This window comes from Spea bombifrons, chromosome 4, assembly GCF_027358695.1.
Source record: "Spea bombifrons isolate aSpeBom1 chromosome 4, aSpeBom1.2.pri, whole genome shotgun sequence".
Taxonomy (NCBI): domain Eukaryota; kingdom Metazoa; phylum Chordata; class Amphibia; order Anura; family Pelobatidae; genus Spea; species Spea bombifrons.
In genome coordinates, this window is record NC_071090.1 from 51,285,896 (window position 1) to 51,313,296 (window position 27,401).

Consider the following 27,401-nt stretch of genomic DNA (forward strand, 5'->3'; position numbering starts at 1 on the left):
TCAAATTAAATCCATGAGGGAAATCCAAAAAAAGAAAATTTCCTCTACTTGGAAATTGTGACTTGTCAGAAGTGTTAATTCAGAAATCAGATTAAGGGATTAAACATCAGTTGAGTGTCAAGATATCTGACCTGCCTTTTCCACAAAAACAGCCCATTACATACCAAGTAATGCAGTTTCAAAGAACTCATAGGCAGATCATATTATTACATCAGGGGAGTAACTAGAAACCACAGGGTGCAAAAAAAATGCCCCGCCCCCCCAACTTCAACAGCTGGTCTGTGCCATCATTGCCCCTTGCCCTACCCTTTCAAAATACACACTGGCACACATATGTAAACATACTTACACAAATAAAATATAGTTACTCATATTCACTAGCACACATGTACACATTCATTCAACACACACTCCATCTCACCCCACTTACACATCCATGCTCTCACACAAACAGCTACTCATCCATGCTCACACACAGACACCTACACATAATTGCTCACGCACAAGTACGCATGTGCTCTGTTATACATGTGTAATTTATAGTTGCTGTGTGTAAACTAAATACACCTGTGGTTCCAAAATGTAGTATACACATATAATTTAGACCCATTGCATGGAAAATTAAGTGCATTATACATACTCATAACAATCATAACTGGGAACAATAAAACCCTGTGACTTTTATCAAATAATAACCCTTTCGTAGGTAATCACAAAGATGACATGCTTATGGCAGCAACATTATGGCCAGGGGCAGTCTAAATTCTCTGAGCTGAGAAGTAGGACCTCAGTAGGATCATGTAACACAAAGTTATATGACCCCACAGTAGCAGCATAGCAGCTCTGGCTACAAGCTGGGCTGAAGGCAGTCTACAAGTGAGGTAAGTTGATGCATATGAGTGAGCGTGAAACAATGCCACCCTTCCCCTGTAAGGGGCAATCACGAGGGCTGTAACTTGGTCCCCTTCCAGAGCTATATGTGACGTCAGTGTGGGGCAGGGCTTTTGTCCTTGCCCCAGGCGTAAAGAGCCTTAGTACTTGGTTATTATTGTTAGGAGGTATTTAAGGTAATACAATATTCTGGATTAAGTCACCTATATTCAAACAGGGATTTAAATTGTGAGAAAATTGCGAGAAAAGTATTATACCAGACCAGAGTATAAATAATATATGAGTAGTGTAAATGCAGCTATTGGTGTCACTAAAAAAAATTACACATTAAGTTCTTATGTGTAAAAAGCCCGGGACTTGGCACCAAATACTTGCAGTAACAATAACAGGTTACGCTTGGCATGTTTTCTGTAATGCTGGCATTTAGTTTAACAATATTTGTTACTTAATACGCTAATTTTAAGTATATGCCAATTTTTACACTAATATATGCATTGTAAAATCAGTCATGCGCTTGATTGATTTGATTATATATATCAGTTCTAGAATAAGCCAGGTGATTTACTCTGACATCACCAGACCACCTTATTGAGTTGCCCCAGTAATACGATAAATAACGGTTTGAGAAGACAGATAAAGCAAGCAAACAATGAAATCTACAATCACCAGGAGGGCTAGGAAGGAATAATCCTTTCCCCTTATAAGGTTTTAATGCTATTCGGGAACAAACTGATGCTATAATTCTATATACAGAGTGCAAAAAATGGAAGTCACTATAACATATCCCAGAGAGAGGTTTATATATTTTTAACTCAACAAACTTAATTAAGAATATTAACATTTGTATTTTTTCAGTTCTTAAGCAAGTAAGTGGTTTTTTTTTTCCACAGCAATCTATTAGAATAATTATTTTCAATTATAGAAAATGTGTCTACGCTTTCTATAGCATTTCTCGATTAAATAGCTTATTTATCACTCCTGGAAAGCGAATCAGCAAAGCCAGGGTGTTTAATGACCAGATGCACATCTTCCAATAGTGTATAATAATACATTTGCATCAAAATTACAGTTCAAAGACTTTATCTTTGCTCGGTGACAATTATTAACAGGAAACCACAAAGTACTTCCAAGCCTTTCATTGTCAGCAAAATGCTTTGTAATGATCTAAAACTAATGTGCCCATCCTAAAATAATCCCCCTGCAACAATGGTTTACTTTTTACATCACTTGGATTTGAAACATTTTCTATTTATTGCCAAGACATCATTAGCTAAAAGTCCCATTGCTGTCCAATCAGTCTGGCTTTTGTTACCCCACCGTCTGCTGCATGAGAAAATTAATGTTATTAAATGTGTCTTTTTCCTAAGATTGGCTGGTATTTGGTTACTGTGCCAGCTGTCTAAGAGGTGCTTAGGTCTGCTCAATGCTGACCCAGCTCATTGTCTGGGTAAAGCCCAAGTCCCAACATAGTATACTAAATGTAGTTTCTGGAGCCTGCACCAGCTGTTAAACTATTGTACAGGTACTTAAATGAATTACAGCATCCTAACCTCTTGCTTGGCAGATAAATTGTTCACACTACTGAACCAAAACTTATCTACAACAATCCTACAAAAGCCCATTTGGAAGAAAAAAGAAAAAAAAAAACCTACAACAACTACAGATTGAAAAGGAGAACAAAAGTATAAGAAAAATACATGAATATTTTTTACAGACCACAATGCAGTATTTAAACTATTAATCATGATCTTTTAATACTTTTTTTTACTCTCTGATAATGTAGAGTTTGGTAATGCATTTTGGCATTTATCTGCTTAAAGAATTAATGATGTTAACTCTAGGACCTGTTTTTTTCTTTGCTATAATCCAGCATTTTGTATAATAACTCTTACTTTTAATAATATATCACCCTGTTGACATAGAGATATGAGCTGGAAACGTTGTCCTAAATAAAATTCCATCTAGCACAAGGCAAAGGTTTTACAATTTTTTTTAGTAATAGCTTATGCATTTAATGAAAAGCCGCTTAGGCTCCCCCATTTACTGGATATTATATGGCAGCATAGTCTGCTTCTCTATCCGCTCCATCTGTTCCCTGCACAAAGTGAATTTTGGCTTTAGAAAAAAAAATGCTATTTTGTTATCTATCCCAATATAAAGTCTGGATACTGTGGGAATTAATTTAGTGTGGGTTCAACGCAGGGGTGTAATGTAAGCCTTGGTAGTGCATGGGGACTTCTTATGCTTCTTGGTGTGGTGGACACTAAAACATCTGCTGCTAATGACTTCTGTAATCACCTCCTGTTGCAATGAGGGTTTTTTTAAATCGCTGTTTTTGTATACAACTGGAATCTTGCATTCATTTTTTCCATAATACAGTCACACTTAACAGCGTATTCTACAAATACTCAATGACACATTTTTAGGGGTCATAGTAACCTAAAAAGCATAGATACAAGAATTTGCCTAATTATCCAATTGGTCTAAAGCACCTTTACAAATTGACTCCTCTAATTTTTTACTAAGATACTTTTGATAATGAAAAATGCTGGTCTCATTTTCTCTCACAATGTTAAGCAAAACATCTATGTACGTATAACGAATTTGTCTTAATATTATGTGGTCTAGTCATAAGGCTTTGAGAAGCAACCTTTGTGAATTTGTTCAAGGCAATGTGACTCGGTTGGAGAGATGCAACCTGTCTCTTAGACTTGTCTATTAGACTAATGCAAATGGACCAAAAATGATTTTGACAAATTTTTCAATTAGTTAAATTGGTAAATTTCTTTAAAATGTCTACAAATCTAAATTCATAACTGTTCTGTCTATTGGCAATTCAACTATAGCTTGTTGACTTAAGTGCCAACTTAAGAATGAAGAATTTTAATTCTTCACCGAGAATGAAAAGAAAACTCATCTATTAATAAGAAGTGAATATGTCAAGTTGAAAAAAGGTTTCAACTCAACAAAATCAGCTCAACTATACAGTAACATAGAACTCAATAAACTTATTAGGGCTGTCATACTTTATGACCAACTGAACCACTGACTTAACTGCCAGTTTCCCATGATAACACAAATTCAACTTAACAGTAACATGATGGCAACTTGGCCAAATTTAAGCATGTGAAATAATTATTCCGCAACTCAACATTTCCATGAATAAATTAGTTGTTCTTTAAGTTAGCTTACTTCAGTGCTGTTGAGTAGTTTCCAATTAGTCTTGAGTTATTTCTTTAAAATACTGCCCTTTAACTACTGATAAAGACTTCCTCACGGAGAGCAATATGCACATGGTACATGTTGTAAAAAACAAAGCATAGAAATTTAGAGGAAAGGTTTGCCAATGGCTAGGTTTGACAGGCCCAGATTGGCACACCAGACAAAAGCTCTTTGGGTTGGTACCCAATAGCAGACTTCACTTACCATTACTCAATGCTTTAGTGTGTGGCTGTGTGCTGGATACATGCAGCCATATGCATGGTGCTCTGTGTCTTCAGCAGGTGGTGGCACACACTTTATGGGCTGCTGGCTTTAAAATACCAGAGCTTTTACGTAGAGACCTAATAATTTTAAGCCAAAGGAGGCTCGATTAATTGTTTCAAATTGATAAGTTATGGCTTATATCATTTAACCAATTAATCAGAAGGGGGAGGTCAAACAATGTCAAACGTTTAACATGGTGTTTTGAAACAAAATAGAATACATCCAGTTTAGTGTTACCTTATTTCCAAAACAGACAATTAGCTGAAACTCTACAGGCATTCGTGGGGGGTTTACTCATTCCTTTATGTACATAATTACTAATTCCTACATATTTTAAATAATGTAGGCTTTGCATACAGCTCACAGCTCACCAACAATAATGTGTTTGTCTTGTATAACTATTTTACTTGAAAAATATGTAAATGAAAAAGTGTAAATGTTAAAAATTTTTACTTGCAGGTACAGCGGTTAAACATTAAAATCAAGTCTACACCGACAACATAAATTAATATTTAATTATTTCATGGTGACTACCAATTTAAACAATATTCTTTAATTATATATATATTTTGACAACTTCATGAATGTGTAAACATCACCAAGAACTGCAGCCTGTACAACTTTGTAATTGCTGTTATGCAAACAATAATAAGAAAGAGTGGACGGATACAATCTGGACTAACTTGTTTGTAATGTATATAGGATTCAGCAGGATCTCAGCTTCACAGCACATTGACTATTACCCTGTGTGGGAGTAACGTTGTGGAGATGTTCCTCTGAAGCTACCAGAACCTGAATAAATATATTTACTCAACAACCAACTGTCAGAGCAGTATAAACTATGGTTGGGCAAGCTTGTGCAGGCATAAGATAGATAAGTTCAGTTCATGTTGGCTCAAAAGCCTTTAGTATAAACAGTGCTGCTTCATATAATTCTACTTGTTAGTATGATAATTATCCTTTATAAAAAATATATTTCATAGTGTACTTTAGAAACATCCTACAACCTGGTCTAACCTTTCCCGCCCACCCCACACGTGTCTTATACCCTGATCATTGTTTGTTGCTAAATTTGCTGTCCTGTGCCAATGCTAGGTTCTCTTCTTTGTAGAGAGGACCATACATGATACAAAAATTATTCTAGTCACTGACCGCCACTTGCTTTGTAAACCTATAGTAACCTATTGTTTCCAGCTATTCCGTATTACTCATGATACTAGTGTACACACAGGACCAGGAAGAGTGGGAGGTCGGTCCCTAGGAAAGGATAGTTAAGGTGGACCTGTCGTTGAAAAATACCAAAGTGTTACTTTTGTAGGAGGAACCTTTTACCTATACATTATGCTAGCCAATTGAGTAGGAATATATGGGGGGACAGTTATGGTTATTCTTAATTCATCACCCTTGCTTCATGTTTATTCTGGTTTTACAAACATTGCTGCTGGGTTGGATGCACGCTTGTGTGCACAACCACAATCTTTTCTGTTGTGGCACAACATGATGTGTGTGAAACTTAGCATAGAGCATTCTGGGTCTGAAGAGAAGACATGCTGGTCAAATAAGTGCAGCTCCCATGTTGACATATTTGAATGCCCCAGGAACTGGTACCGGCACCATTTTGGCAAGTGTAACTTTTGATATATACATTTGGTTGACATGTCTACCTCAACCAATGTAACAATATCATAACAAATGGTAGAAGTGTTTTTAATGTTTTCATTCACCATTTGTGCATGTGTTTTACTCAGTTGTTAAATGATCAACACATTGAAAATATAATAAATGTGAAATAAAATGCATTGTTAAAAAGCAAATACATTTGCTGCTTTTGTATACATGCCCTTAACAGGGCCCATAGATATCAATCTATTCTTGATTTATACTTACAAATTACTAAAGCAATAGCTATTATATCACAACAGAGATAAACATATGCTTTGCCAATCCACTGTTCAATGATTGCAACTGTGCTGTAGAAAATAGCATGATTTTGTTGTCACATTAGCTTGAATGGCTTGTTACACGTTAACCATAAAAGCAGCTTCATTCAGTCTCATTTCCATTAGGTTTTATAGGCAGCTTTGGGGACTCCATCCATCAGCCATAGACGTGATAAGAAAATCCCTGCAATAAATCCTTCCACGTGGGACAGGTCTGCCAAGATCTTGCTTATCAATACAAATAGACAGGCGGAAACAACTGACATATATTTTACATGACAAATTAGCCGGTGCGAAAAAATACCACGAATAGTAGATAAGCTTGCCGTAGCACATGGTTTCCTATACTCCCAAATCTCCTAAAAACAAGAAATAAATCAATTGAAAGACAAAATATATTTTCTAATTTAATTGTTCTTTCCAGTCCTCACAGTATCACCCAAAGTATACGCTAAATTAATTTCACAATGGAGTGACACAAGTTGATTTGTATTAATTCCTTATTGATATTTTGGTAATCCGTACAAAACAGACAATGTCTGTATAGCAGATAAGATTGACTTTTTGTCTTTGAAAGTGTGATAACATTGAAAGCAATCAATATTTCCATCACTTGGGGCATCTTGGTGGCTTTCCTTTCACCAACTGTCAAGAGGATCTGGGTAAACAAAGCATTTCTTCAATAAACAAGTTTGTTTTAGGCTTCTCAAAATATGTATACATGACAAGGTACAAATTAAACAAATAAAAAAACATGAAATTCATGATTTCGATTGGTTCCAGAGACTGTTGGAATACACAGCTTCTCCATAAGCATTCCAAGAGACAGACTGTCTCGTAATGACCTGTCCTGTGCATCTTTTTGCAAGTTGCTGACAAACACTTGGGGATAAAAAACGATGCAGCCAACCAAACCGATAAATAATAAATGTGCCTATATCTGTACAACTCATTTGTACCTCTGCGGATAATGTAAATATCAGAATCCCCCAAAGAAATTACTGCAACTGTTTATGCCTTTGTGCAAGGCAGGGTGCAGAAAATGAATGACCATATTTTTTTTGTAATGTACCTACCAGACCAAGCGTATTTCATCAACTGGTAGGAATGCAATAAAAATATTAGTCTAGATAAAGCAATATATATATCACAACCTGAATCCCCCCTTCCTTTGGCTTAAAGACTGTGTCCATTTACAGGCAAAAACATATTGATTTGTGTCTAATGGGAGATATGAACACCAACTTTGCACGGATGAGAAGAGTCATGCAAACAGAGATAGTTTAAATACCTTTAATGGAAGACTGGAATTCCCACTAGAGAAATAAATGCACTTCAGTAGACACACTTAATATGTAGGCATCCCAGACAAGCAGTATGGTAAATGTTAATACTATTGCTTAATGTAATAGAGGTCTAGATAAATGGACTGAGTTTGGAGTTCTGCTGACCAACTACAAGGAAAGTATTAACATTTTGGATGCTTCTACAATAAAAAACGTCAATGATTATTGTATTGTTATAAAATCCTTTATGGCAATTCATTATTTCATATTATATTTTAAATATCAATACAGTATGAATACAAAAGAGGCTGATACCAAGTTATACAGTAGTGTAAACTGCATCTGCAAGATATAGGTAATGACCAATACTATATCACATGGAATTCAGTTTAGAATTTTCTTCACATTTGACTTCAGTGAGAGTTGTTATATACATGTGCAAGAAGTTTACATAGAAATATTTGGTTTCTGTAAGGCAATCATGGGAGATTTAAATAAGACAATGAAAACAAAGAATGCATGCAACATCAATTCACATGCAGTAAAATGCATTGGCTTCCATATAAAAAGTCAACTCCAACATGCAGTAAAGAATTAAAAAATAACATTTTCCACCTTAGACTGGACCTTTAAGATTTCTTTCCACCATATCTTGTTGCTACTTTTCTTGCTTCCCCTCACCATCGGTCAGGCCCCATCCAGGCTGCGAAGCTGCTTACCTCTAGTTTTTCCTTTTTTGCTACAGTTCCCCTGTCTCGCTACAATTCCCCCTTTGAATTTTGGTCTCCTTTATAAGTTGTGCCCCACCCGTTTGTAATGTTTGTCTCAGTTTGCAGTCTCTAGTTATGTTTTTATCTCTGTTCTGTGTTTAGATTTAATGTTTAGTTTCAGCCTATTAGAAATTCAGTAGGCAGGGCTTAGCGCTAGGACCCACCGAATATTGGAGTACTTTGGCTTAGTGGTGGGCTAAGCATACCATGGCCACATGATGTGACTAAATCTCTAATTGTTATCAATTGTTATTGTTGTCCTAGGCTAGTCATGTATTTATGTGTGTCAGTATTTTATGTTACCTTTGCCCTCTCTTCCCTTAATCATCTGAGGATCTTGGTTCCTCTCGCCTCTCCCCATGTCCCAGTTAAAATTCCTATCCATACTTAAAGGAGAAGCGTCGGTGGATCTCAGCTCCTCACTCCATCCCCCGTGTTTTTTGCCTTGCTCCCTGTCCTTTGTTGTGTCCTGTGCCATGTATGTCTTGTCTGGTTATGTTTAGAATCAGTGTTCTGTGTATTCTTATTTATGTTTGGCTTGGTTGGTTATGCTTTATTCCGTTTCTCTCTCTCTATATTTCTTGCTCGGTCTCCCTGGTGCTCACTTTGTCCCCCTCACTTGTTATGTTTCTCTTTACCCTCTGCTTTTACTCTGCTTAGCTTCCCTTATCCCAGCCTGCAGCATCTTGCACTGTAGAGCTATGTTTCATGCCTGCTTCAGGGTGCCTGCAGGATATCACCAGGTTCTGTTCTGGAAACATCCGCTGCCATGTCAGGGCACCGGTATGTGGCCGCAAAACCCCGGATGCTCAAAACACGGGAGAGTGCAGTCCCCTGCACCAGGCCCTGTTCGACTCAGCTGTTGCGCAATCACTCCTGAATAGCATCTTTGGGCGCTCTGTGTCGTTAAAGTCGTCTGTATGGACTGAGTCCTTGACACCATCGTTCCCTTTATGTATATATTAACTCCCCTTTGCCATTCCATTTTGGTTGCCGTTTTTAAAACTCACTAAAATGCCACTTACTGGAAAAATTGGCCTACTGGTCATGTGAAGATATTGGTATCTGCATGGAGTTATTAGTAAGATCCACAAGAATATCCAATCTATGTATACAGTATCTACTTATTATTATATTATGACCACTGACAGGTGAAGTGAATAACACTGATAATCTTGTTACCAACCATCAAACATGATGGTGGAGGGGTGATGACTTGGGCTTGTTCTGCAGGCACAGGACCTGGGAACCTTGCAGTCATTAAGTGAACTCCTCTGTATACCAAAGTATTTTGGATTCAAATGTGAGGCCACCTGTCTGACAGCTAAAGCTTGGCCGAAATTTGGTCATGCAACAGGACAGTGATCCCAAGCACACCAGCAAATCTACAACAGAATATCTGAAAAAGAAAAGAATCAAGGTGTTTGATCCAGTCAAAATCCAGACCTCAATCTGACTGAAATGCTGTGGCAGGACCTTAAGAGAGCTGTGCAAAAACAAATGCTCGCAAAGCTCAATCAAGTAATATTGTAAAAAAGAGCAGGCCAAAATTCCTCTACAATGATGTGGGAGACTGATAAAGAAATATTGGGAGGAGGTTTAATTGCACCTCCCCCAACACATTAATAAGGTTTTGGTAGCAGTATAAACTGCTTTGTGTGCCCACTATGTAGGAGGTGAGAGTAGGTTCTCACCCTATTGAGAGTGTGCCTTGACATGGCGGGTGAGCTTAATTATGCTTTGGCCAATTCATGTAACTAAAACCTCTCACTTATATTATCTTTATATATTTGTTGCCAAATATTAGGGTGAGCAGCATTTTTTGTTTTTTTGTATACACTGTACAGTCGATACACTGTATTTGCACCATGCTCATGCCTGTTTGGTAGGCCTCATATTACACATTTGTTTTATTTGAGCCCGAGAATAGCTTACCGCATCAACATCTTGTCTTGTCCCTAGAGACTGATAAAGTCATACAGAAAATGATGGCTTCTCCATTTTGGCTTTATTTTTGTTGGATTAATCATGACATGGTGTTTTTGTTCATCTTAGGTAGTGTTTACATAATTTTTAGACCTGCTAAGGAACAGATGATTATTATGTCCTGATACGTAAAACCATATAATTCAAAGTGTGTGTGCTTTCTTTTTAACACATCTGTATAGAACATAACTCCATTGTAAGTTGAAGAGTACCTGTACTGTATTTGGCAAAGGAGGGAGTTAGTTGACTGACTTTTAATTTCTGGCACATGCTTTCTGCACAGTAGTAGCAAGACTACACATCTACCTCATCAGAACATTGCAGCGTGTTACTGAATCCAATCATGGCAGAAGAGATTTAGAGCTGCTTTGTGGGATGGAATATGTTGGACATTATTACTGCAGTTTGCCAGTGGGATACAGTCAATAGAAGTAAAGTTCTGAAACTCCAGCATGTTCAATCTTCTATATTTATGGCAGTGTACATTTTTTTAGCCATTTTTATTTTTTACTTCTCCCAGAACAGTGGATGTTTCCAAGTTCTGTGCAAATCACGGAACCAGCTTATAAATAATTAGTATTAAACCTAGGAAAATCAGAGATATGTACCGTACTTGTTAATTCACATATGCCCAGCAGTTTTTATGTATTTGGTGTGCATGTGACTTAACAGGAAATATAAGTTACTATAAAAATGATTTATTAATCAAGTCAGGGTTAACAATAAAAACTCATTCTCACTATACACAATGTTATGTGAAAGACCAATTTCTGGTGTTTCTTTTTAATAAGCCATAAACAAACCTATGTCTTGCTCTTTTTCCCAAGGTACTTCAAGTTTCAAATGTATTTTTCTCCTGCCTCTTTACTGACATTTCCAAATAGTGAAATATTAATTTTACTGTCACTTCCACATAGTTATACACTAATTGTGTATTTGCAGTATAACAGTAGATTGTATAATGGGCACAAAAGATGTGCTAAAATATGATGCCAGTTTAAGATCTTCTGGGCCCATAGACATGTGGAATTTAGGGCCACTTACAGATGCACAATGAACTTAATGGTCAGGTACTGTAGTGCAGGACCATGTAACTACATGCCTCCTCCCAGGGATGGTAGTACAGACAGCATGCTATTGCTATGTGAGCAGCGGCATTGCCACAGCTGGGTAAACCATTAGAGCACAATGGTCCCTTTAGGGCATGGGGGCCCTAGGCATGTGCCTAGTGTGTTGTTCAACAAAATAGCAGGCGGACACACAACTGTTATTATTAATTGTGTCATTTAAGATCATGTTCCCTTGTGCTGTACAATGAAAAAGCATAACAATTAATGCTTCACAACAAATTCGATTTACAAGAGGACCCAAGTCAAACAAGCTTGCAATCTAGAACTAAATTAGTTTAATTATTACTGCTACTGACATTTATTTTACACCTCACATTACGTCTCCCCCATGTTTTACACCTCACCATCACATCTCATGTCATATTCTTACTTGGATTCCTTTCCCCTATCATATTCCTTGCCCCACCCCCCTGTCAAATTAATTGCCCCTGTCATATACCCTACCCTGCTCTCAGATCCCCTACCCCATCATATGCTTTTACTCAGGTTCGTATAACAACCCCCAGCCCCTAGTCATATTTCCTCCCAGCCCCTGCATTGTAATATGTGTTCTTGTACTCTTACATTATTTTATGCACGAATATATACATATCCACTCATTCAAATAAACACGCACCAAAAACATACTTCTGCATGCACACTAACATACTTACACACACCTACTAACATACTTCCGCACACACACTGACATAATTCGACACCCACCTTCACACACACTAACATACTACTGCACACACACTGACATGTTGACATAGCTGGAGCACTCCCAAATCTTAACACAAAAATGTTAAAATGGTTAAAATGTTAGTTCCTTTTTCCTGAAGTCTAGTTCACTATTATCTTTTTTAGTTTTCCAAGATGATTAATCTATGTGTCAAGGACCATGCTGAGATCGTATAGCCGGGTGGGTAACCAGAAGGCAACAAGGCAGTGCAAAGGAAGGTAATGAGGCAATCCAATAGGTCAAGGCAGGTAGCAAAGGGGCAGACCGGTAAAACAAGGAAGGGTCAGGAAGCGAAGGTGCAGGACGGATAAACACGCAAGGGTCAGGCCAGGTCAGGATAGGAGATATTATAATAGTCCAGTAATCAAAGTCAAGGTCCAGTGCCTTGAACTCCATCAATGATTGTCAGGAATAACACAAGAAACTGGGGACTAAGCGGAGCAGAATCAACTTAGCTCAATATCTAAGCCCTGAATTAAGTGTGTGCTGGGGTTTTATAGGGCTCTCAGTCAAGACTCCACCCACGAGCTACAGATTGACACCCCTCACACAGTCAGCCACACTACTCACCAGGGAAGTGCCAGCCTCCTTCCCCTCAGGGTCCACCAATGAAGCCACATCATCAGGGGCCAGGACACGCCCCCCACCAGCTGCAACACGGAGACAGACTCACAGTACTAGAGCAGATTACAGAAACTGATCCAAAACATGTTTTTTATTAAACCGCCATAAAAAAGTTAGGACTTATGGTAAAGGAAAGAAGAGGAGAAGTGGACCTTACCATTAAAAAAGCTGATTATTTAACAAATTCCTTTACAAAAAACAAACAAGAAACACTTGAACTTCAGTGAATAAACTATAAAGCCTGTGCCAAATATGCCAACCTGTTTTGTAGAAAGAATTTGGCTTGCTTCTTTGGTTTGTGCACCTGAACTGCATTGTGGCTTAATTACAGACAGCAGGGAAAAGGAAACTTATTTTTCATGTCTAACCCCTTAAGGACAATGGGCGTTCCCTAAACCCATTGAAAACAATGCATTTTGAGCCCGTACATGTACGGGCTTTGTCATTAAGGGGCTAATAATTACTGAGGGGTTGGCATGTATAAGCTTGATTTGAATACTAGTAAACAAGGGGAAATTTGTGTGGAATAGCAGGATGTCCACAACAGTTAAGAAGTATACACATTATATAGATATGCATGAACTTGTGAGCACCTGCAACTCTTTGTGCACTTTTACTCCTAGTCCACAAAATGCATGCATAGTGTAAGTGTAAAGAAGTCACTCATCTTAAAACATAAACAGAGAAAATGCAATTTAAGCAGTATACTAATATTTATTAAATTACGCTGGTATGGGCCTTTTAGGCCTGATCATCATCCAGAGTCTTTGAGTGAAATCCCAGGGAAGGCTGTGGCCCTCAAGTGCAATGCTATATAGTAAAAGTGTAATATATTATTAAGTTAATCATTTAATTAAGTTAACTTATTAAGTTAATCAAAAACCCACAAAACACCTACTAAATATTTTTGCTGTTTTGAGAAAATCCAGTCTGCTTGAAAATCCTTATATAGCATCCATTTGTTTAATGTTTAATAGGTCATGTTCTTCACATATTTTCAATATTGCTTCCTGCTCGTTGTATTATTTTTTAAAAGTTACTTTCTTCACTAAAGGGTTTTCCATTGTCTCCAAGTTGCAAGGTATTCAAAATACCTAATGATGCCTGCCAATAATATTAGCCAGTGGTATAATTATTATTATTATTATTTCAAATGTGCTTATATTTATCTTAATGTTTTAAAGCAGTTCATAAAAAATATGTATTTATGGTAAGCTATTCACCTGAAAAACAAAATAATTTAGTTGGTGTCTGTAACAATGGCAAGTAAAAACAAATATCAGTCGCGTGCTGACAACAGTACACCTGCCCTTTCACAAACTGTCTCAGAGGAAAGCCATTGATTTCCTGGTTATTATGAACATGAAATTATTGAATGACAGATAATAGAGTGCTAGGTCCTACAAGTATTTTCCCAAATGGGTTATCTAGCTGTGGTTGTCATAGCAATGTTGATGTTTGAAAGAGCTTGTGACAAAGAACTGTTTGCACAGTTTTTTTTTTAGCAAGAGTGATTCTGTCTGCTTACATGCAGGTAACATTTTGTGCAAACAGATGTTAAATGTCACTGACATAATTCGTAGGACCATTTAGGATTTTCGCCCAGGACCCTTCTCTTAGGCTATTCTTGTATAGACTAATACTCGTGTAAAAGCAGCTATGCAAGTGCCATGCATTACCTAAAACATTTCTCCATATCAAATAAATTAATAGATATGACAGCCCAGAGTCTTGTGGGAACGGAGGTTCCACATCACGACACACAACTCATTAAACAAAAATGAATAATCCTCAAAAATCAACGCTTGCCTGCGCAGTTAAAAGGTTAGCTCCTTGCCAGTATAAGCTGGAGGGATTTGGTTAAGCCTCTATTTAATATCCCATATTATTTAACTACATTGAGATATACAAAATGATTGAGTACTCATGACAGCAGGTCGATGGTTCCAGATAAGCAGATTCCTATATGTGTTTCATGTCAAAGTACTGAACCTCAATCAAATAATCACAATATTAAAATAACCTATGTGATAAAGGAACCAAAGAAAACTGGAAATATGCACCTTTCCAGATTTGTTGGTTTTATCCCAACCAGTGTTAATACATTGTAGATTTTTCTATACTAAATGATTATTATTTATTTATCAATATAATATTCAGGGCTTATCAAATAATGTCTGCACTCATGATGTATATTTCAATTACCACTTCCATGTTTTTTACATAATACGTATGATAATATGACTTTTACTTCATAAATGTATAGTTGATTTCCAATATGGAAATCAGGAAGCCAGGGAAGCCTCCAGGCATATTGCCTCAGAGGTCCCTCTCCTTATGGAAGCCAAGGTAGGTGGGGTTGCTGTGATCAAGTACTAAAGAAAGCAGGCAGTGGCCACAACTAGTTCATGGTGTCTCTGGGACAAATTCAGATGGTTGCCTAGTATGGGAATATATTGACTCTGTATAAGAAAAAAAAAACTAAAACATTATCAGATGAAAATAAATAAATAACTAAAACCAACCGGTTTAGCACAAGTAGTCCCTTTAACCATTTCAGTGCCTGAAAGTTGTTTGCAGTCTGGCCTGGTTTGATTTATCTTGTTAAATGGAAAGTTGACATTATATTTTACAGACAATATGTGCATATTTTATGAGCCACCAAATATTAAGCAACGTGTGCCCTTGAAATCTCTACAAACTGCTAAATGTTTTACAACTACTATATGATTACAAAGAAAAACAAGGAGCATATGCTGTGTGTTTTTACATAAAACTGAAATTAGCTTTCTGACTTTAAACACTCTGCCTTCTGTCCAAAATATACCCTCAACGCAGTCTCAAAGGTGATAGATTCTCTCTGCAGATATTATTCAGATGTTGAAAGTACCAAGGCAACATCAAAAGAACATTAAGGGGGGGGGGTAATCCGTAGGATGTCTAATTACCTATTTTCAGGAAATTTGCTATCTGTTGTATCTGAGATGATATAACCAGCACTGGCCAAATGCATTTCAGTGTCACATACTCTGTGATACAATTCGGAATCACCACCTAAGTGTGGTGCATTTATAAGATAGTGAACAGGTGGCTTTAATTGAGACGAAATTAGTCCAATAAGCAGTTATTCCAGTTTAATACAATGTATATACATGCTATAATACTGGATAAGACCATTTTTTATCTTAACGGGAAAGTTCAACATCATCTTTTTTTTTTTTTAGTAAAGAATATAGCTACAAAAATACAAAGATTATTCAAAGAGCTGATAGCATTGATTGTATTAAATTTAATGTAACATAAACACAGACATTCACTAATTCCTGCTATATGGGAAAAAGTTTCACTGTACTAATCTCTGATGTTAATGCACTTCCCAAACAAACAACTATGTGCTGTTCTAATACAGCGCTTCAATGTTCTGTAATATATTACTCTGAGACTTCAGGACATTACTGCAAATCAATTGCCTCTTTAGTATGCTTTAATATTACTTCTACCATTACCATCTAAGTACAATTTACTCGTATTTGCTTTTTAAAACAGCTCAGTTGAATAGTATAAAGAAAATAACTCATTGTTTCAATTTCCGTCTGCAGCACTTACTTTTATAAATCGTTTGTTATGTATCATCGCTGCATGTTGGAAGGCTGGTTTTATGGGCTGTATTATATTTGAAAGTTTTTGTTTTCAAGAAGTGCATTCGGATGGATGTGTAAATGCATATTGAGTATTTCATTCAATGTATTTTCTAACCTTGAGCAGCGATTAAAGCGATGCTTTAGCATTACTATAGACTTCAATGAGCTAAAGACTTCACGTGTTAAAACACCGGGGAGCATTGACTTGCCCGAGAAAATCCACATATTTTCACAGGATCATTTTCAAAATAGTTGAACAAGAGACAGCAATAGAATCATTCTGTTTTTTAAGATTTAAGGAGCATGACCATTTAAAAGGGATTAATGATCTCACAACTGGCCCGCACTAGCCAATCTGGCACACTGGGCAAAAGAGCCACACACTCACCCAATCTAATGCTCCACTGCAGATCAGTGGCTGTAGTGTGCGGTCAGCGGTTGGATATGCCAAACCAGATGCTACGTGAGCATACCCAGCCGTCTACTCCAATTATGTCATCAGACAGCCGCTGAACTTTAAATGCCAGGGCAGCCCCATCATCTCCAGTCCAGCCCTATCATCTCCAGTCCAGCCCCATCATCTCCAGTCCAGCCCTATCTCACAATATGTAGACTTTATAATAATCTTGTGTAATAACTATACCAAACAATATGGTGTAAACAATGTGTGTTGTTCACCTCTTTACACTTGAAGGGTTAATAATTCCTTGGTGAGAAAAAAAAAAGATACACATGCTCCATAAATAGCAACATCTTGGATATGTTTTGTTTGCAAATGTTTGCATTTGTTAAATGTAAACACCTAACATTTTGAGATAACTTGTCTTCAGCACGTATGCATCTGCACCTTAAGTATTTTAGTTGTCATGTCACCTTCTAGTCAAATCAAGTCAACCTATACAAGAACACGTACCAATTTGAAGAGTGGCTACTGCAGAAAATGTTGCCTTGCAGCAAACTTCTGTCACCCCTATGTTAACCTTGTTTCAGTAAATCAGAAACACCCAAGCACAAAGGTGGTGTGTGAACCTTTCTAGTGAACATGTTGTATTGTTTTTAACTGTTTGTTAAGACAAATGATAAAAAATATAAATAATGAAAAATGTGAACGACCCAGACAAACATGAGCCATTTTTCCTTGTATCCGCAATTGAAGATACACAAAGATTGTTATTTCCCTTCTAATGGATCTAGGTAGCTAATTATCAAACCTCAAAAGTACCCTTTATTGTAGCACAATGTACCAACAGGAAGGAATGCTTCACCGTGTGGATAAACCGCTCAATACAAAATGTTGTTCTGATGGCATTGAGAGCGAGTCAGTGTAAAACAAATATCAAGTGGGAATTAAATAAACTAGGAACTGAAAACCTAGCTGCTCTGGCACGTTCTTGTCAATCAATATTTATCTAGATGAAGAACACCTGCTAGAATAAAGTGAAACAAGGAGAATTATTTTTCCAGTAATCAAATGTACCTGGAAACAAATAGAACATTTCCCTATAAATTGCCTGTAATTGAAAGCATAGATTTAATTAACAGTGCTACTTAAGCTCAATGCTGATCCATCTTCTACCGGGTGTATATTAGTGAAATACAACAATAAAATAAAAGATTTAAATGTGTCTCCTCCACACCACTAATAATTTTGTAAATCAGTTAAGAATGAAGAATTGCCACTTGAAAGCAAGTTCCTAAACCTGTTATTACCTTTACATCTACAGTGGATATAAAAAGTCTACCCACCTCTGTTAAAAAGCCAGGTTCTTGTGATGTTAAAGAAACTCATGCTAAATAGAAGTCATTATACACCTGCCATCATTTAAAGTGACATTTACTTAGTTGCATCTAGCAGAGAGCAGAGGAATCTCATTGTTTAAAGATATCAGCCAGGAGAAGGGTACACAATAATTTCCAAAGCATTAGATATGCCATGGAAGACAGTGAAGACAGTCATCATCAAGTGGAGACAATATGGTACAACAGAGACATTACCAAGAACTGGACGTCCCTCCAAAATTGATGAAAAGACAAAGAAAACTGGTCAGGGAGGCTAACAAGAGGCCTACTGAAACATTAAAGGAGCTGCAGGAATTTCTGGCAAGTACTGGCTGTGTGCTACATGCGACAACAATCTCCCGCATTCTTCATATGAATGGGCAATGGGGTAGGGGGGCAATACTTTTCTTTCAAAGAAAAACATCCAAGCCCGGCTGAAGTTTGCAAAAACAAACAAGTCCCCCAAAAGCACGTGGGAAAATGTGTTATGGTCTGATGAAACCAAGGTTGGCCATAATTCCAAAAGGTATGTTTGGTGCAAAAACAACACTGCACATCACCCAAGGAACACCATACCCACAGTGAAGCATGGTGGTGGCAGCTTTGGGGTTGTTTTTCTTTAGCTGGAACCGGGGCCTTAGTCATGGAATGGCCCAGCAAGGGCCCAGACCTGAATCCAATTGAACATCTGTGGGGGGATCTTAAGAGGGCTGTCCTCAAACTCTGACAGATTTGAAGCGCTTTTGCAAAGAATAGTGGGCAAAAATTGCTACAACAAGATATGCCATACTAATAGACTTCCACCCAAAAAGACTGATTGCTATAATAAAATCAAAAGTAGTCGTTTAAGATGTGTGCACAGATTTCAGTTTGTTTTGAGATTGAATTCACGTTCACGTTATAGGTTACATTTAAGGTGGAAAAAGTTCTAACTTGATTTGTCTTTGTCTCATTCTTTAAAATCACAAGAACCTGGCATTTTAACAGGGGTGTGTAGAACTTTTATATCTACTGTATGCACATGTGTGGATGTACATATAGATGTTTTTACTGCTTACAATGTCAATGTTGGATGCTTCACTCGCAGTTCACACCACGGACATTTATAGGGCTCAAAATACTGTAGCTAATTATAATTATACTGAAGTGGAATATATTATATATATATAAAAAAATCTGATTTTTAGGGGACCACATGATAACTGTTTTGCCTGTTTCCTATTTCACACTTTGGGAAATCCATAGATGTCAGACCTTTTTTAGAATTTCCTCATCCTTGACCATTTTGAAGGTAATTTGGATTTTTTACAAATGATCTTGGTAGGTTTCTGTGAAATGCCTGGATGGCAAACAGGTGGCTGAGCACTGAACTGAAAACATACCTAATGAACTAGAGTTATAGAATCCAAGACAGTGGCAAATTCCATGTTTTATTGCATTCTGAAACCTTTTCATTTCAATTTCTCTGTGTCCCTGCAGTATCTGCATATCAACAAAAATAAGGATGGTACTATTTCTTTATTCTTATAGGGGATAGTCAACCCAATCCGTTTGTTTCAGCCGACTGAACTTATTAGTCAGACCTCTGTGCACAACCTCAAAAAAAGAAATAGACTAATTGGCTAGGAATTGCCTGCCAGATACTAAGCCACAACCAGAGTCAGTCTTCCCTGAACAGTACTTTTGTACACATACACAATCCGTAACTATTCCGCTTCTTAAGAATGGTGAGAATAGTGTGAATTTTTTTCATCTACAATAAACACATGTATTCAGCTTCTCTGGAAGGAAGATCTTCTATTCATATTATGTAAACTTTATATTATTAAGTATTGTGTATTATGTTATTAAGTATGGGTTTTTCACTGTTTATAAAGTCCTAAGTTAATAATGGTCATTATTATTATTGGTATTATCTATTGCTCTTTTATACGTGCAGGGGCGTTAGGTGAAGTTGCAAGTCAACTTGCATCCATTCGACAGGCCGGCAGGTGAGTGTGTGTAAGTTGTAAGGGATTTTTTTTTTTGCAAGTGCTTATGCCAGTTGGCTTTAGTGAACTTGCTGACCCAAGTACTCCATGGAGGCCCCACCTCGCAACTTATAGGATGTTGTAGTCCTATCTGTTTCAGATATAATGCCGGTAGTTTAATACAACCTTGCTTTATTGTTGAATATTACTGAATAATCAGGATATTTAATGCGGACACAAATATAAGAGTATCATACCATGCTGCATCACTGCTTAACACTCACTAGCTTACAAAATGGCTACCGTGCTCTCTGACCTGTGAGGCATTGCAGAGGCGGAGCCACTAGATAAAGTGAGAGAGACAGTGAGATGCAGTATCCTACATTCCAGGTCTAACACAGGATGTAATCCCTTAAGGACCAGGCTGTGTTTCACCTTTTGTACCCTTTGGGAAAGAGGCTGTTTAAACACTTTTGCGGTGCTCGTGTTTAGATATAATTTTCTCCTCACTCATTTAGTGTACCCACACAAGTTATATGTTGTTTTTTTTCAGGACAAGAAGGGCTTTTTTCTTCTTCTTCTTTTGATCATATTATCTAATTTCCCATAAAAAATAATAAGATATGATGAAAAACACTTTCTGACTGACCTGAAAAATCTTTTACTCATCCTAAAAAGCTAATGAAAAAACCTGCTAAATAGATTCTACTATTTGTCTTGAGTTTAGAAATACACAATGTTTTTATGTTTTTTTTGTTTTTTTTCTGCAAGTCATTGGGCAATAAGTACAAGTAGCCTTTTGCTATTTTAAAACCATTTTTTTCCAAAGCTGGTCATTCTGCCCCATGTGCCATTTCGGGTATCTTTGAAGCTGGCCAATGCAATTTACCCCATCAAACCATATATTTTTGAAAACTAGACGCCTCAATGTATTTCAAATGCTGGTATGACCAGCAGACCAGCAGCACAAGGGGCAGGACAAGAGCCCCCCAGGACCCTCCCAGCAGATCCCTAGTGGGAAAGACTGACGCCACGGCGACCGAGGACGGCGAAGAGCGTGACCCCTGATGAGAAGCAGCACGGGACGACCCGACGGCAAGCACCACCAAGGACCCCCCAACCCGAGGAAGTGGGCACCCGACGGACCCACGGCGGCAGCAGACCTCCCGGAGCGGACCCTCCGACATTTTCTTGGGCACTGTGCCAGACTGTATAGTAATTTGTCTCTTTTGTCTCTTCTCTCTTCATCCACATCTCCGTGGACATGACCACCTGGCGAACTTCAGCAAAAATGACATAGCTTCTAGTGACAGATCTCTAGAAGCTCCACAATTTTGGAGGAAGTTCACCAAGATTATTTTTACAATTTTTTCATCAGTAATGCCATCAGCATGTATGTCAATTACAATAGCTGATTATAATAAACAAAATGGCTACTCACATTTTTGAAGTATCACATCTGGATTAAATAGTATTATACAAATGATTCCATCTACAATAAGGAATGTTTACATCTGAGTTTGTATGTATAAAAAAAAAACATATCCTTGTAAAACAAACATTATATATGACCCAGGATGGCATACTGAGTTACTCAAACCCATGAGTTCAGAAGAAGGCAATCTGTATCTGTGAGGGTGATGGACAAAAACAGAGTGGCCATTCAACTTCTTTTATTCTCAAAGCAAATACCTGTAACTTTGAAGTTTTACTGACATTAAACATGTGCTTGTTCTCTGGATAAAAAAAGGGCCATTGTATGGGAAGGCTAATAAAATACAAGTAAGGAAAATAATTTCTTGTGTTCTATAATTTACAATAGTATCATGTGCAACTCTTTTGATTTACTAAACTGGTTTCATTCATTTAAATAACAAAGTTTATTGTTTTTTTGCTTATGTAATAAATATACAAGAATGAGAAATATTTAATTACATCATCTTGAAACATATTTTATAAATTTTATTAGTATGCCACAATGTGGCATTCATTAATGTTAAAATCACAAAAGACAAACAGCGTTCCTTGAAAAGTATTAACATTGTTAATAAAACAAAAACTGAGAAATTACTACCATTATGGGTTTTTTTAATTCTTTTTATAAATAATGCATTATTCTGTATTAAAATGTACCTGCAATTAAAGTATTTAAGATCATCTTTTGCAATCATGCCTGTACATATATTCAAAGTATCAAAATCACAATTCATTTTAAGTTACCATAGATAAATATTCCTGGATGCCCCCTCCCCAGTATATTCCTTGGGCATATCATAGAAAATGTATGCAATGCACTGGTTGTGTGTACCGTGCTGGTTCTCCATGTATTCACATAGGACAAAAGAGGCCATGAGTCTACTGAACCCTCACTCCTCGTTGTCCTTGAATTCCAAAAATCAACTGGTCATTGGAGAGAGCTGGCAAGTGGGGTGGGGGCAGGCGGTCCTTTTCTGGTGACTATCTTTATGATAATGTATATATGCTGACAAACATTATGAAAACTAACAAACTGACACATGTGCATTCAAGTTATAATCCACCTACATCTTTCTTTTATCCGCACAAAGCCCCCAGTGTTGCAAAGAAACCGTTTATGAAGTAAAGATGTACAAAATCTAATGGTTATTATTGTATGTGATATTTGGCAGAAATTTCATCTTTTTCCTAAAGGCAGACGGCTTTTTTTAAGGCAAAGATCACTTGACACAAGTCTGATCTTCTGTGAAAACTAAATTTTTAGGTTCAGACTGATGAACAGCCTGTGGTGTAACTTGCTTGGTATACACAAAGCTTCATTGTTCAATAACTTGGCTTTCCCCATCCCCCACATGAAAATGTCCTCATACAGTCTAATGGTGCTATTGGGCAGTTTATGGTGAAGGATGATGGCAGATTCAATCCAGTAAACTTGAAGGATCCGTATACCTCGCATTGTCTGTCTCAAGTCTATGCTTTTACATCTACAACATTATTTGAGCCAGTATTAATCATCATAAGCTTTGCTAAGTGTTGTCTATGGTGTTGTATACAGAGGCCATATACTGCGTTAGCAGAAGGAACTATGTAAATAAATATTGTAGCACCTATTTTAAGTGCTCAATGCAAGTTTAGTATTGTTTAAGTGTTATTTTGTGTTATCGTAGCCCCATCTCATCTGTATCCATCAATGGCTTCTTTTCCAGGTTGCAGAGGTCAATGAGGTGATGGCAACATAATTAGATGCTTAATTAGTTTCACCACCTACACATAGCCATGCCATCCCCTCTATCAACAAGATACACATGGTATAAAACTAGAACACATTACGAATCTCTAACAGCCTTTGCTATCATTCCACTCCCATGTAATGAATTGTCAGAAAGATGGAAAACGTGTAAGCACACATCCCTGTGTAATATAGGGTTCTAATACTCATTGTTCGCCCAACCTGTGTGTAAAGGGGCAAGAGGAATAATAAAGTGTGAAGGCTATCCAGTGATTCTGATTACGCGTGAAGGCTATCCACTGCCACCATGCACCATGAAGAGGTTTGGTTATAAACTTAAACTGAATATTCCTAGCCTGTGGTATGGGAGCTACAACATGAAGTAAGAGCCCTGGGTACCAGAATTCCCCTTTCTCACACACATACATATGAGGAATGCAAACTTTTATTCCACCTGACATAAATCTTACAGATCTTGTGCTGAAAATGTGGACTATAAGACAGGATAACATACGAGAAAGTATCAAGGATCCATAACAATAATCATCCATGGCAAAAACATGTATTTAATTTCAAATGGACATTACAACTGATATGATTTGCCACCTACAGAGTTACAATGGTGGGAATTAAGAAACATGGTTTGTAACATAACTATTAGAGCTAAGATATATTAGAGTTAGATATAATATAAGAAAAGAAGGTTAAAATGCATAAATTTAAAAGCCCCTAACCCTGTATGTTTAGAAAATGACTGGACTGAAAAGAAGAATGATCCGATTTGACTGTGAAATTGGAAAACCCCAGGGGTTGGAGATAGTGAGTGTCAGTCAAAGTCAGGAGTTCAAATTAAACCATTGACCCTGTGCTTGAAAGGCCTAAGGCTTGTCCTGTAGTTTGCAAAGAACAGACATACACCTGGATAGGCAGGATAGGTATGAATATTAAGTAGACATCAAGGACATATTTTCATGCAATCTATACAGAATATTTGACCATTTTACCTGCATTCTGGATTGTAAGAACATAAAGTACAGGATCTGAAATAGATTTTCCAAACTAATCTTTGCAATCAAACAGGGGAGAACTGTAACAAAGTTTACAGAAAAGCTTTATAGAAGCTAATAAAGATGAAAATGCTAACCAATTACATGTACAAAGAGCAACAGAAAGCCTGATATCATCTGTAAGTCTGTAAGTAGCTACCACAACTCTCAACACTTCAAATTTTGTTTTAAGGGTGTGGTTGGAGCCATGACTATGGTGCTAGGCTCCAGGTCACGTTTTAAGTGGTGTTGTATCTATAAAGCTTTTCTATGGGGAAGCATCTTGGAACCATGGGTTAAAAAGACCCAGGAGGATGATCTATTAGTTCTTCTTTTGTAGGCCATATAAGCAAAGATCACCCCTAGAACAATCTAAAATTGCTCTGCATATACTGTATGATAAAGGTATTAAAATGCTGTGTAACGCATGACAACAATAAAACACATTTTGAAAGTTTAAATGCATGTAACTTTATTAACATGTCAAGCGTTAGGCTTGTTTATTTGCATACGGAATGTTGATTGGCTGTCAGTCTTTGTACCATATATGGTAAGAAATTGAGTTTGGATTAACAAACATTTGGTGACTAGATGCAGATCGGTGCTCTCTAAGTTATTTCTTTGGAAGTCACTAATTTGAGTGACTACACAAGAACAATACAAAGCATTTCAATGTTAATTTCAACTATTTATTTTTTGAGTGTCCTTATATTGACCCACAGCAGACAGCAATTACTGGTGCCACCACCCCTAGCATGGATCCATAATGTATCAGATTGCAGAGTACCATTATAACTAGCCACCTTCAAAAAGACCTTCCTCGTGATTAATATTCTAGTAGAATTTATGATTTTTTTGAAGGATCACATGTAACTAAAATAATGATACAAAATGATTTGACCATATTGTACCCAATTTAAGATTTCATATATATTTGGGATGTAAATAAAATATGAATTGCCAAAATTACTACATTCTTTCTAAAGTTATATTAACTGAATGAAACAAATACAAATGTCTCTTCTCACTCTGGTTTATACTGAAAGAGCCAGAAGCATTTCATTTCATACACACTTTTTATCTTTGTTAAATTGGATCAAATGTATTTAAAACACAATATGATGTTTTATGCCTGCAGAGGATAATACCCCTAATGTGTATACTTGATAGAAAATTTCTCATTAGAAAGTGTATCATGTGGCTTATTCTCCTTAATTATATTCTGATTCCATTGTGCTTTTTCAGTTTTAAATTACTGCGTATTAGAATGTTCCTCTAAGAATAATATATTATTACAAATTGTAGAAGTTTTTCTGTATTTTAATTGGATAATGAGAAAAAAAACAATAGTGATTTTGATACCTTTAAATTTATTGAATTTGGGGAACAAAGCTTACTTGAAGATTTTTACTGATAAAGGTTACACTGACACAGACACCTTCCTGGCCCTCTAAACAACCCACATACCAGTATTCTTGTACTATTATTTAATACGTTATTCATATTAGTTCATAATACAGCTCACAGTTATTTTCAGAACAGAAAGGTAATGCTCCCCACACGCGGCTTCTTGGAAAGATATGGACGCGGTATCTCCTTATAAAAAATTACATTAACTGAAATGGTGCAGGGTAAGAAATTAAGCAGAATTTTCAGGTTAAAAGACACAAAAATTGTTCTACATAAAACCAGAAAGGAAAACTAGAATGTACAACCACACAGGGGTATAATAACTATATATTGAACCACGTAGTACATAACAGTAAGAACTGGCAGCTAAGCTAAGTAGATTCACAGGTAATAAAACAAGAATGGAATATAGATAGGTGTTTCTGTATAATATGGAAATTTTGGGGTCTCCACATAATATAAGTTTGAATCATTAAGGTATAGTACGGAGGCAAGTGGCCCTGTAATACTTTTTACACATTAAAAGGGCATTTAAATGACTTTCATTTTACTACTAAAGTCTTATAAAGAAGCAGCTTATCCAAAGCTAAATATTATGTTATATCCCATTAAACACTGTAAAACTTTAAATTTCCTATAAATATAGGTCATTCAATTACATAGCGAAAGTGTAATTTGCTGGTTGTCCAGTACACAGTATATTTACAGGAAAATTGCCAGGAAGCTCTCAGCTGTGTCGGACCCATACCTTATATTTAGATGCAGTCATATATTACGGCTGATAATGTGATGTCAGTGAATAGATTGGAATTTTTCACTGTCTTTTATAAAGATAAATTGTTCTGTCAATAGCACATGGCTGCTAAGGATTAGCACTCGGCACACTGTATGACTTTTCATTTCAGGCAAAAAATAGTGTTTAATGCTTTTGCACAAAATCTATGGTTGTGACTTCTCCTATTACCTGTTTAACTGCTTTTTAAAAGCAAGATTTATATGTGCAAATTAGAACCACTGTTACAAGATTATATCATGCATCATAAACTTTACGTCAATAAAAAGGAGGATACTCACTGTTAGAAAAGGGGAAAAGTCTTTTGTCTCATCTTTGCTTGTTCAATAGCATTGTTAAGCCATGGTGGGATCAGCTGCTTAGAAAAGAACTTTATCTTGGTTTTTCCTTCCATCTACAACGCTACAGTGTCCCACAGTAGCAATATGTGCATTGGCCTTTTACTTTCAATAGTTATTTCAGTAATTGGCTATTTCACACTTGTAAGGCTTGATCTGTCACAGTGCAAAGGCCAGGCAAGCAGGCTGTCAGGGTCTGCCAATCTGGTCATTCATCAATTATTATCAGCTTTTACAAGACCTGGGAAATCCTGCGAAACCTTGTTTTTTCTAATCTCAAACAGAACAAGCGTAATCCCGTCCCAAATCTGATATAATTAAATATACAACAATCGTATTACAAAAAACATTTGTAAACTATCGCAGAAAAAAATTATATTCC